The sequence below is a fragment of the Nyctereutes procyonoides genome, unplaced genomic scaffold (genome assembly GCF_905146905.1).
Source record: "Nyctereutes procyonoides isolate TBG_1078 unplaced genomic scaffold, NYPRO_anot_genome, whole genome shotgun sequence".
In the NCBI taxonomy this organism is placed as follows: Eukaryota; Metazoa; Chordata; class Mammalia; order Carnivora; family Canidae; genus Nyctereutes; species Nyctereutes procyonoides.
The window spans coordinates 35226722-35240719 of NW_026575134.1; positions in this window are offsets into that span (position 1 = coordinate 35226722).

A 13998-nucleotide genomic window follows, 5' to 3' on the forward strand; every position below is an offset into this window, starting at 1 on the left:
GGCCCTCCAGTCACTGAGTTTCTATCTCCCAGTTTTCCAGATGAGGAAACTGAAGCCCAGAAAGAGGAAGGAAATCACAAGATTGAAAAGTGGAGAAGCTGCAGCTAGTTCTCAGAATGCCCCCCGGCCAGCAAGGTCATCACTTCCATAAGAGAGAGTTTTCATCCTGAGACATGGCAGGGAGATTAGGGCTTCGGACTCAGACACACCTGAGTTTGGACCCCAGCTCTTTGAGGCTCCATCTGTGTGACACTGGGAAGGCCACTAACCATTCCTGAGCCTCAGTTTCATTTGAAAAATGGGGGCCATAATAGCATCTACATCATGGGGTGTGGTGAAGAGTAAATGAGATAACGTACACATAGAAAGAACCCAACACATGTATCTTCATCCCTCTGGGGGGAGGGGGGTGTGGTGTGTATTTTAAACCTCAACCAGAGAAGCTGGTTTGGGGTTGGGTGAGCACACAGGTACCGTGAGAATCAAACTGTGCCCCATATCCTGCCCTCAAACCACAAAACTACTCTAATCTTAACTTGTTAAAGAAGAGAATTGTCTTTTTTGTCCTTTTAGATCTGGAAACCAAGCCAGGCTTAGGCATAGGCAAGTAGCCACATAACATGCTAGGGAATCTAAGAAGGCTCTCCATGCTTAAATATTTTTATCTTTCTAGAATTCATCCTTTGGTAGCCACGTGTCCTAAATGCCCTTAGTAAGTGCTCTAATTTGGGTGCATATCATGCCTTTGTATAAAATCAAATATCCTCATGAGTGTGATGGTGACCTCAGTCACTAACACATTAGTATGAATTTTTTCAATCAGATTGCCTTCTTGCTAATATCTGCATTAAGGAACTAGGCTTTTTTATGGGGATTGGGGAGAGGCTGGAAAATAAGGGGTGTAATTTTTCAGATGGCTCCAAAAGAAGTTTGAGCAGTGAGAGGTAGCATAAGAACAGTGGGGATGGAGGAGCGTCATTAGGAAATTAAGTTTGTCAATCTTAGTGCAACAGGTATCGATGTAGGTAAGGTGACTCAGAAGTACCAAAAGGCTCAATGGCCCCCGAAATAGCATTTGTAAGGGCCTGTGGAAATGCCTAGCACTTGGGCGCCACTTTGAGACTCTCCTAAGAATGTGAACGAAGTCTTGTTTTCTCAGGTAAGGCATATTCGTGGTACACGCTTCTCCCTGCTTCTCACGGGATGGGCCCCTTTGCATCATTCAGTCTCAGCTCAGTGATCACCTCCTCTGATAGGCTTCTCTGAGGCCTATCCTGACCCCCAAATCTAACCCTAACCCCCACACCCCACCCCACTCTCGTCTATTGTACCACTTCTCAGCTCCATGAGAGCCAGGAGCTGCTCCCCCTCCACAGCTGCATTCCAGCAAACTGTTATCTCTCTCACTTTGCTGTTTTTTTCCTTTGCCTACAGTATGCTCAAATTTCCAAGCAATTCAAGTGGAAAATGTGTCATTTCCCCTCAAGCCTGACATTCTTTCCAGCTGCCGTTTCTTTTTCTTTCTTCTGTTTCCAGACTCCTTCCTAGGGTCACCTTCGTCGGCCCCAACTCCTACCTTACCTCCCATTTCCATCTCACCAGCTTCCGATGGGGCTTCTGCCTTCAGCCCTTGGCTGAAAAGATTCTCATGAGCAGGCTGTTCCCAGAAGCTACACAGGTGATGCACTACAGAATTGCTGGGTCACCACCCCACAGACAAGGGTGTGAATGGCTCCCCCTGGAGGTGTGCAGCTTGTACTACCTCTCCTGGCTGCCTTGCTCAGAAGCCACCTTAATCACCAACCATATCCTTTTCTCAATCATCAATCTCCTTGATCTCTTGGCAACCACAACACTGTTGGTTCTCTCCTCCCTGGCTTGATGAGGTACTATCTGCTCTCAGTGTCCCTCCTACTTTGACTTCTCCCTCCCGGCCTCCTTTCCTAATTCTTCTTGCTGCCCTTCTTACTAACTGTGGGTGTTCTCTCAGCCTTTCCTTGTCTTCACATGGCCTTCCTCAGGGATCTCTGCTCCGACTCCCATGGGATTGACTGTCATTTCTACACAAATGACCTGCCTCATGGTGCTGCCTGGATGCCTCCACTTGACATGGAGGGGACCCCAGAACCCAACTCTACCTAAAGCTCAACCTTTCCAGACTCTTGCCCTAACTGGACCAGTATTGAGGCCATGCAGGAATGTAGCAAGAAACATGGCACTGGGAATGATCCTGACCTCCTTACCTAAGAGACAGAATCCTTCACAGCACCTCCATAACTGGACCCAGGCCCACCTCATGAATAAATAGTTCCTCACACTGAAGAGCAGATTGGTGAAAAGGTGAGGAAAAACACCCAGCCGAAACTGTCTCTGCTTGGAAAGAGACAGCCTGATTCCAGGGACTTCTCGGGTCACTGAGAGTATTTACTGAGGAGGGAATCTGTCCATACAGAGATTGGAGGGAGCCAGCTTTGACAGGTACAGAATAAAGAGTTGGCAGGGGCAGTGAACATTTCAGAGAAGGATGGGGGGAAGCCCTGACAGCAGCCTGACCTGGTAGTCAGAGCCTTCTATTTACACTTGACTTCCAGTGTGGGTGTATGACGAGAGTCAGCACAAGAGAAAGAAGGGAAAGGAAGGGGTAGTTGCCTTGCACTGGCACCCACCTGTCAAGCTATGGAGACACGATGCTGGAGGCTGGAGGTGGATCTGGGCACTGCTGCTTCTGCCCTGGCCGAGGGCTGCCCGAGTCCAATTGACACATGTGACCCTTAACCTGCAGATGAGTTACCTTGCATGGGAGTGGTCAGATTGTCCCCAGAGACAATGGCCCAGTGCCAGCGGCCTTGGAAGGACTTCCTATTTCAGCAGCCTTCATGGAAGTCCGACCCCAGTGCCTGCTGTGCCTTTTCTGTACCTACAGGTCTGTGGAGGAGGAAAAGGAAGCCCTGGATGCATTTTGTTTTCTTTTGTGTTTGGGAACTTGTCTGGTTTTCATTTGATCCTCTCTAGAGCTGGCGCAGTTTAGGAGAGTTGGCCTTTTATTTCAAAGTTCAGTTTAGACTCCAAAGATTCAACTGTTGCTCTACTTGGGTAGGTCAGAAATGCCCCCACTGTGTGGGGACAGATGTCCAGCTCTGACAGAGCTGTGCTTTCCACAATGGCTGAACAGAACTCCTCAATGCCCAGCTCAAACCTGGGAATCCCAGCAAGAGGGAGGAAGACTTACTGGGGCAGGAGCCTGCTCCATTCAGAGGCCAGCTAGGTACATAACACAGTACTACTCAGGGTAAGGCCCATGGACATGATAAATACAAAAACAGTGGGTACGCAATGAGAGATTTTTATAACAGCTAGACATTATGTGACCATGAACTCATCCAAGTCATGTGGGGAATATGCATGAGCCATGAATTCATCTCACTGAACCAGGCTTATCTAGGTTGGGTGTTGGCAGAATTGTGTGGTAAGCTGCACACAGAGGCAATAGGATTGTGTATTGGTTGGAAATTTAAAAGTCTAATAAATCACCACAGACAGTTCAAGGAGCTCTACTTTAACCTGTTATATTCTCTGAGAAGTACTGCCATAGATAATAAGTTTGCCTTTGTTAAATCCAATGTTTCCCAAACTTATTAGCTATCAGCTCCTTTTGGGATGGGAAAGGGGGTGCTGCTAACATATCAAGGACCTGCTATTCCTCAAAACACCCGTTGGAGAAGACACTGTAGATGGTGAGAATGAGCAAGTAGATAATCCTTTGGTCTAGAATCTCCAAACATTTTCCAGCCACAGGTCCCATTTGGCTAGATGAGTTCAGGGCCTCAGGTAACTACTCTGTTTGGATTAACTGGAATAATTTAATGACTGCTCCTGATCACTTGATGTCTTGGAAGATCTTTTTTCCTGCTCTCAGGGGCCCAACTTCCACCCAGGGTGGGGCAGCAGGCACCACCAGCCCATTATCTCAAGCTTCTGGTTTTAATTAAATTACAAAATGGCGCATCTGAGGTAACAACAGCACAACAAGGCCAGGTAAGTTGGTCACTGAGGGAGAGGTATTAACTCCTTCATGCCACAAGGGGCCCATTTACTGCAACCTAGAGCTGGACCAGGGCACCTGGGATCCAAGACTCGGGTAACTTCTAATTCTTGCCTCACAGTCCTCTGTATGTTATAAACACAGACTTGTACATTTTCATTTTCAGTTTTACTAGTTATGTTAACTACTTTGAGCACCAAGTCATACAAAGACTTTGGTTTTCTTTCCTTGTAGTAAATAGTACGCTGGTAAATGTTTCACAACTGGCTCTCCATGGAAAGTGAGAAAGTTTTGTTTTATAGAATTTGCCAATTTCTGTGGTGTAAATACTCCCATCATGGCCGAGCTCAACCTGCCGTGATGACCTGACTATGAAATTGGGAAGTGATACACACATCATCAACCATCAGGAACCGGTGCCAGCCAAGTCGGCATAGACAAAATGCTGCTTAAAGTCTGACTCTTCATAATATCAAACTCTGATTTTTTTGAACCATACAATGTCTGAGCAGGAAAATATCTAGATGATCTAATCTAGTCTAAATGTCCTTATTCGACAGATGAGGCAATGGGCCCAGGGAAATGCAGTGACCTGCCCAAGACCACCCAGTAATGTAATGGCAGATGAGATTCATCTGGATCTTCTGGCTCTTTCATTCATACTATGCTTCTCTTTAAACGTATGATCTGATTTGATTCTCAGAATGCCAAGTAAGAACTCCTGTATCCATTTAATAGAGGGGGAAACTGATAGAAGGGTAGTTTTTAGCTGAGCAGCTATATCCTCAGCAATAATTTGAGAGGTTTCCTGAAGAGAGGAGAGGAGAACGCATAGTGAGAAATATTTAGCAGTCCTGGCTATGATGTCTGAGATGCTGGAGCCAGAGGAAGGGGTGGAGATGGGAAGGATGAGAGAAGGAAGTGTGGAGAATCTGCTCTCAAAGGCAGCCACACAACCTGAGGGAAAGTCAAGTATAAGGAGAACAATTGCAATCAGCCTGTGTGCCCTGCAAAGTCAAATACCTATCATCCTAAGAAGTCTAATATAATCTAAGAAGTTTCTGGTGATAGCTTCAAAAATTTATTTTGAATGGGATATTCAGAGGGTTTTCTTATGACCAAATGTAGGCCCACGCTTTCTGATAGGTGATGCCATCTTCAGGCATCATCACTCAGGACTGTAATCGGTAAGGCCCCAGGGTACAATGATCAGACAAAGGACTCAGGGCTTCAACTTCAGTCGTGTGGACTGGGTTGAAATTTATTTTTATACTATTCCTCCCTCTCTTCTGGGGCGCAGCATGGGGCTCTGCATTTTCTGCTCACCTTCATCCCAAGCCCTGCCTCTAGCCACCTTCAGAAAGGCCATCGCGTGAGCGTTAGTAAAAGGCCTGGTAAAACAGAAACCAGAATAGGAGGATGCATACCTTTCTTGAATCTCAGCAGTGATCTTCTGTGTTACCCAACCAAAGTGACTGTACCTCTCAGGGCATCCAACTTCCTGCTTGAGGGATGAGAAACTCTGTACTTGGCTCCACCTACAGCTAAAGCATAAGGACTCAGGTGAGAGTTCCCCGTTGCTCTTCAATGGAAGAAAGAAAAATCAAGATTCAGCATCACTGAGAAAGGCTTTTGGGGGTTGATACTGAAATGCTTAATCCTTTAAAATACTTTGTGACCCAAAGCTCAAATTCTGGACAACCTCTCCCTTTTCTGCTTTTGATTCTCTTGAGTTTTGCATACATACCCAGAGTTATGAGTCTGCTGCGGGGCAGGCAGTTTGCAAGGCTGAGGTGGTCCCCAAAGAAAATAGAATCTGAGTATATGGAAAGCCACAGGAGGCAGCCCACAGATGTTAGGAGACCTGCAAGTACCCGTGTCCTTCTCTTTTGTCTCTTGCTATGATCCTGAAGAGAACCACGTCTGAATCATCCTTGTGTTCCCAGGACCCCTCAGCACAGTGCCTGGCATGTGGGAGGGAGCTGATAGTTCTGGATGGATCAGTAACCACTTTAACCCTGCCCTGAGGTCTGATTTTACCTTTTTAAATTTCTTGACAATGTTGCCTCCGTGTTCCTGAGAAACAGTGACCATTAAGAAATCTACTCTCCCACCCCCACTCTGTCTTTCGTGTTCCGAGAAATGGTTCACTGCGAAGAACTATCCTCTCCCATATGACTCAGGTGAGATCACAGAAGACCCCCTTGTTAATCTGTGATGCGGTCAGACACAGGCCCTCCACATCCATTCTTTCCCTCATTGATGAGTAGTTGAACTGTTTGTCCCTACTGACCAATCTAGACAAAATGCCTGCCAACTTGACCAAATTTAATCAGGCTTCTGTTCTTCCTCCAGGTCCTTGAACTTTGACCTTTCCTTGAGCATTCAAACATGGAACAACTCTTCCTTAATTTAAGGACCTGCCAGAGAGTCAGTTGACCTCAGGGAAAAACATTCCCTGAACAACTATCCCATAACACAACCCACTAATCCCATTCTCCTGACTGGGTTCTTTCTAGTCTTATTTATTCCTTCCAATAAAAGCAAATTCCTTTCTATCTCACTGTGAGGGCACTTACTAACCTCATGGTCAGAGCAACCTCTCCACGGCCATGGTCAGCCTCCCCTTATTGCAATAGTCTTTTCAATAATGTCTCCCCTTACCTGAGTCCAGATTTGTTTTCATTTGACATCCTTACCACTATCTGCTTCAGTGCCCTGGACCTTCTGATCTTGACCTTGACCTTGTGGCTCTCTCCCCACCCTCAATCTCCACTCCTCCCCCGCAACCAACAGTGTCATTATTCAGGACTTGTCACTACACTATTTTCTTCTCCACAATTTCAAAAGTCAGAATACTTTCTGAAAATGCTTAACAGAAGACTCAATTCAGAATACTCAGCAAATGATGCCTTAAACAATAAAGACATTTCATCATCTCACCAAAAAAAGGAAGTCTGGAGGTAAGTGACCCTAATGATATCACTAAGAATCCATACTCCATCAATCTGCCCATTCTGCTATATATATATATATATAATTCAGTTACTCATAATCACAAAAACAGTCAAGATATCCCATCATCACATGACATTGTCCAAAGCAGGAAGGAACTGAAGGGAGAAAGAGTTTCCTTGATGGTCATTCTCTTTATCATGGAGGAAATCTTATTCACAAGCTCCTTGGAGATTTCCCCTTACATCTCATTAACCAAAGCTGGTCCCCCCCAAATGAGGCTGGGAAGGTGAGTTGTTGGAATTTTCTGCCCCAACTATGGTTGGTGGTGGGTTCCGTCAGTTGGAGAAGAAGGAAGGAGAGGGATGGCTGTTGGATCTGCCCCCTTGTGTGACCCATAGGACCTGTTCTATGCCCTCCAAGGAATCAATCAGTCAGCCATTCTGATAAATGTGTCTCTGGGTTGATGGGCTGGAAAACCTCTCTCTTCTAAGTCTGCTCGATAAAATCAAAGCTTTTCTGAGTGCAGAGTGCCCACATAACCATCTAATACTTCAGTGAAGCTGGCTTTTTCAGGCTGGTAGCGTAGCCAGATGGGATCTTAGAAACCTTTCAAGTGAAAACCACTCAGGAGAGCTTATTCTCCAATGCCCCCCATTTCCCCATCTGTAAAATGGGATAATAATACCAATTGCAGAGGGCTATTGGGAAGATTGATGAAATGGTGCTGTAAGGTGCCTATCGCAGGGCCAGGCACATGGTGAGAGCTTAGTATGAGCTAGTTTTCCTTTCCCCATCCAGAGGGAAGGAGCCTGAGCCCCAGCCTCAGACAGGCTGCTGTCTCTAATTCTGAGCAGATTAAGAGATAACAGGGAGAGCCTTTTGCATCCCTATGCCTTCCTGGGGAGTCTCTTCTCTTCAACTCAATCCCACCAGAGTACATTAAGTGCCTGCTGTGTGCAAGGTTTTTTTCCCCAGGGGACTAGAAGGAGATGTCAGACACCATCTCTGCCAGGGCTGAGCATGTACCCTACCAGCAGGAGGACCAGGACGAGAGTTCACGTAAGTATAAAGCGAGGCAGACATTTGACACTCTGGAACTTGCCTCATTACCTCTGAAAGCTCCCTCGCATAGCAGGGAGTTAGCAGGATGTGGTTCTCATAAACCCCAAAGTGGTGATTTCCATATTCAGTGACTTTGATTTTTTTCCCCCACCACCATTTATGTTTTCTGTTTCAGGAGATAAAGCCCTTTAGAAAATTCTAATGCATTCTCTTTCTTAGACATAGAGCTGCTTTGAACAGCCCAAGCTAATTGGAAATATCTCCTAAAATCATGCTGCATTTTCCAAGAGCACTTGAAAATTTGTGATCAATATTCAGATTACCTCTGTGAGTCTAGCCATTGGGGTCTTCATACTATTTAAAGTCCCAGCCTTGACTTTGAGAGCCGATATTGTCAATTGGCAAGTTACCCTTAAAAGTCACAAAAAAGACAAAGCTCTCAGACTGAGGAAAGGCCCTCTCTGATTAAGAGTGAATCTTCCATTATGAAAAATGAAACTGCTTCCATAGATGTCACTAAGCTTGGTATCAAGGGACCTTCCTACGTGTAAGTAGTCCAGGGCAGGGCAAGAAGCCTCTGAAAATAATTGTATGAGAGTGTCATTAGAGTACTAACCAGGCAGGCAGGGATTTTGCTTGATTCCTAGGCTGTCTCTCTGACCCAACTGCCAGGGCCTATCTGACACAGGGCCTGGCCCATGCTGAGTACTCACTAACTAGTGAATAAATGAATAAATGAATGAATGAGTGAGTGAGTGAATGAACGAATGAATAATAAAATGTGTCAAAAATTGGCATGAAAAAAGGCGGGGATACCATGACAAGATGTGATCTTGACAAGTCTTAACAAGGTAGGTCATGAAAGTCCCCAGTGGTCACAGCTCTACCTCCAAGAGACCCAGAAGAGAGGGTTCCTCGATCGTCAAAATGTCACAACACATTTCCAGTTTTTGTATTTGATGCTTTGATATCTTGGGGCCTCGAGGGCTCTGGAGGGCCCTGGAGGGATTGTCCCTCCCAGTGTTAGACAACACGATAGTAGAGAACTCACCTACAAGCACAACTTCCTATGCAAGCCAACCATTGCGGAGCCCACATGGCCAACCTTTACAGAGCTTTTATACTTAGGACCACCATTTCCCTGCTGTAATCACTGCAGGCCCAGGTACCAGACAGCCAAGGACAACCTCTATGCCCAGAGCCTGCCAAAATTATTCAAACTAGCCAATCCTAAACTTGTCTCCCCACTTTACCTGTTCCTTCCCGTGGAAACCACAATAAAGGCTCTTGCTCACGTTTTCCCCTTACTGCCTGTGCCTCTTTGGTGTCTCCCCCTGTGGTCCCCTGTGGTATAGTATGGTACAGTGTGCCCTCTCCTCTTGAGGTCCACGAGTATAACAAACTATTTTCTCAAGGGCTGTCATCTCTTTATCTGCTGGCCTCACCATATGGGAATAATAACAAAACCTATAAACAGAAATACTCCTACCATAAGAAAGTAAAGGATACCGATGTGTTCACTTATTTATTCATTCACTCATTTATTTACAAACATTTATTGAGCACCCACCATGAACCAAGTACTCTGCTAGGCTCTTGAGCTGCTATAACTAACACTGTAGACTGAGTAGCTTAAACAACAGGCAATTATCTCACAGTGCTGGAAGCTGGGAGGTCCAAGAGTAAGAGGCCCACAGATTTGGTTCCTGGTACAAGCTTGATTCCTAGCCTACAGACAGCACTGTATGCTCACGTGGCCTTTCCTCGGTGTATACAAGTGGATAGAGAGAACTCTTGTGTCTTTTTCTCTATAATGGCATTAATCCCATCAGTGGGGCTGGGGTGGGGGAGGTGAAGGGAAGGCACATATTATAAGAGGGAGAGAAGAGGTTCATTGGACAGGTTGGAGTAGCATGCATGTGGAGAGAAACAGCAAAGGGACCATCTCCTTCCCTAACTACCACAGAACCAGAGGTGGTAGGGTTTTTTGCCTTTTCCTATGTGTCAGGAGCCCCTTTGCCTCATATCCTGATTTCCACTTGTGGCTAATGTTAGTTCCTAACATTCACCTTCTCTAGGCTTGACTCTGGATATATTCATGGGAACTTACAGACTCTAGAAAGCACTTTTTTTTTTTTCTTAACAAAGCTTGTCCTCAAAATTACAGCTTTGTTAGAGACTCAGAAATCTCATTTTGAAAGTCAAAACTGGAAATTTACTCCTCCCTTTGCAATCTTCTTGAACAAGGCCAGTTGTCTCCAAGCAATAGATGCCCCTGGCATAATGGGAGAATGTCACAAGCACAGAAATATATAAGAGAAAATCTTATTATATCTTTTAAAAATATTATCCTTTAAGAGAATGAAAAGATAAGTCATAGACTGGGTTGAAAATATTTGGATAACATATCTGATAAAGAGATTTCTACCTAAGATATACAAAAAAACTTTAATACTCAACAATAAGAAAACAAACACCTCAATTTTAAAGTATGGTCAATAGACTTGAACAAATACCTCACCAAAGAAGATATACAAATGGCAAATCACCGTATGATGATATTCTGAACATTATATCATTATGGAATTTCAAATTAAAACAACAGCGATGGGAGTTGACCAAGATGGTAGAGATACCACTAACCACCTATTAGAGAGGCTAAAATCCAAAACACTGACAACACCAAATATTGACTAGGATGTGGAGCTCATTTGTTGTTTGTGGAGCCCAAACAAAGATGGTACAAAGTGGTATAGCCGCTTTGGAGGACAGTTTGGCAGTTCCTGACAGAGCTAAAGCTAAAAATAATCTTCCATGTGATCCAACAATGATGCTCCTAGGTATTTACCGAAATAAGTTGAAAATATACATACACAAAAAATCTTGCATATAAGTGTTTACAATAACTTTGTTCATAATTGCCAAAATCTTGAAGCAATCAAGATGCTTTTCAATAGGGAGTGGTTAAACAAACTATGGTACATCCATACAATGAAATATTATTTAGCAACAGAAAGAAATGAATTAAGCCTCAAAAAGACACAGCGGACCCTTAACCACATTTAGTAAGTGAAAACAGCCAATTTGAAAAAAACTACATACTATGTAATTCCAACCGTGTAACATTCTGGAAAAGGCAAAATTATGGGGACAATAAAAAGATCACTAGTTGCCAGGTCAGAGAGAGAGATGGAGATGTCTAAGTGGAACACAGGGGATTTTTCAAGTAGTGACACTGTTCTGTATGATACTAAAATTGTGGGTACATAACATTATGTATTTGCCAAAATCCATACACATATACAACACAAGAGTGAACCCTAATATAAACTGTGGACTTTAGTTAATAATAATGTCTCAATATTGGTTCATCAATTATAACAAGTTTACCACACTAAGCAAGATATTAATAATAGAGAAAACTGTGAGGGAGTGGAGGAAGACGGTACATGGGAACTCTCTGTACTACCTATTCAGTTTTCTGTAAACCTAAAACTTCTCTAAAAATAACCTATTAATTATAATATGTATATGATCCTTGAACTTCTATTTCTGTCAGTAAGACAGGTTAGATACCAGTGAAGATGAAATATTGCTACAATTTTTTTTTTTGCAGCTTCTCCCCTTGAAAGGTAGAGTCTATTTCCTTACCCCTGGAATCTAAGCTGGCCTTGTGACTTGCTTTGTCCAAGAGACCATTGTAGGAATGATGCTGTGACTACTAGCCATCATGCACAGAAGTCCTGGTGACTCTCTGAAAAAGGGCCTGAGTAGAGAGAGGCTGTTGAGCAACAGTTAGAGAACTAGAACCCATGGACCAAATCCAGCCCTTTATGTGTATTTGTAAATAAAGTTTTATTGGAACATGGATCTGCCCACTTATTTATGTAGGTTCTATGACTGGTTTCTTTTTTTTTTTTCTTTCTTTCTTTTCTTTCTTTCTTTCTTTCTTTCTTTCTTTTCTTTCTTTCTTTCTTTCTTTCTTCTTTCTTTCAATTCTTTCTTCCTTTTACATATTTTTCAAATTTAAATTCAGTTAGCCAACATATAGTACATCATTGGTCTCAGATGTAGCATTTAACAATTTATCCATTGCATATACCAGCCAGTGCTCATCACATTTTTCCTTCGAGAATGGCAGAGTTGAGTAGTTGACAGTAAGTTAGAAGTTAGAAATTTTTAGATTAGAAGATGACTAGAATAATCCCATTTGTCTATGTATTTAAAATCACATTTTCAAGATGACTCATTATCTAAGAAGAAACAATAATGAACTTTAGAGAGTAATTAAGATGTAACATAATAAAAATACTATGTATTTTTAAAATAAAAAACTATGTATTTCAGCTAAAGTCCTGCTTACAGGGAAGTGTATCGCTCTAAAATGCTTATATTAGGTACAAAGAACATCCTAAAGTAAAGAAGCCAAATATCTATCTGTTTAATCACATTAAGCAGATAGAAAAATAAACCAAGGAAAATAGAAGACAGAAAATAATAAAGCTGCAAATTAATGAAAGTGTGAAACAAACATGGATATAGAGAATCATCAAAGCAAAAGTTGTGACTTTGAGAAAATGAATAATAAAGACAAATCTCTAGCAAGATTAATGGCAGAGAATCCAAATAAACAATATTAGTACAAAAGTGGGATGAAATCATACATTTTACAAAAATTAAGCAAATAATAAGATGTGAACATCTTGTATTAGTTTGCTATTGACACTATAATAAATTTCTGTAAATTTAGTGGCTTAAAGCAGCACAAATGTATGCTCTTACAGATCTGTAGGTCAAAAGTCTGACAAAGGTCTCACTGGGCTTAAATCAAGGTGTCAGTAGGAGTGCATTCCTTTCTGGAGTTTGTAAGGAAGAACCTGTTTCTTCATTCAAGTTGTTGGCTATCTGCTGAGGGCCATTTCCTATTTTTAGAGGCCACCCACCATCCTTGGCTCATGAACTCTTTCCTCCAACTTTAAAGTCAGCAATTGTGAGTCAGGTCCTTCTCTTCCCACTCCCTGACACTTCTTTCATCCTTGGGTGTCTCTCTCTAACCACAGCTGGAAACGGTTCTCTGCTTTTAAGGATCCATGAAATTTGACTGGGTACACCTGTATATACCCAAGATCATTTTCTCTTCTCAAGACGCCTACACTTAATCATAATCTGCTAAGACCCTTTTGCCAGGTAAGGGAACATATTAATTCACAGCTTCAGGGAGTGGGACATGAACATGTTTGAGGAGCCATTATTCTGCCTACCATACAATTCGAATTTATAAAATTTGAAAATTACATGAAATGGGCAAATTCCTAAAGAAATATTACTTACTAAAACTGACTCAGAAAACAATGAAAAGAGGAAGAGTCTGTAACTATTCCTTAAATTTAATGAGTAGTTTAAAACTGTCCCATAAAAGGAAATATTCCAGATGGTGTTATAGGTTAGCACTACTGAAATTTCCAGGAATAACATTAATTCTAATCTTATATAAATACTCTGGAGGATAAAACACAGAGGAAGCACTCCTCAATTGTATGGGGCCAGTCTAAGTATGACGGTTTCAAATCATGTCATAAATTCGTTGACACTTTTTCCATCAAAAGGTGAAGTGTCCCCTTGAGCCTGCTTTGACTTCCTCACCATACAGGATGTGGCAGAGAGGTGTCATATGACTTCCAAAGCTAGGTTAGAAAAGGCTATGCAGCTTTGATTGATTTCTCTTGGACACTTGCTCTGGAAGTCTGTGGTAGATGTCTAACTGGCTGAAAGCTGCCATGCTGGATGACCACAAGGAGAGATTACAGAAAGGTAGAAAATGGTACTGAGGAGCCCCAACTGTTTGCATCTTCCCTGCTCAAGCAGCAGACATGTAAGTGAGAAAGCTTTCCAGATACCAGCCTCAGCCACTATCTGACTGCAAACACATGAGCAAT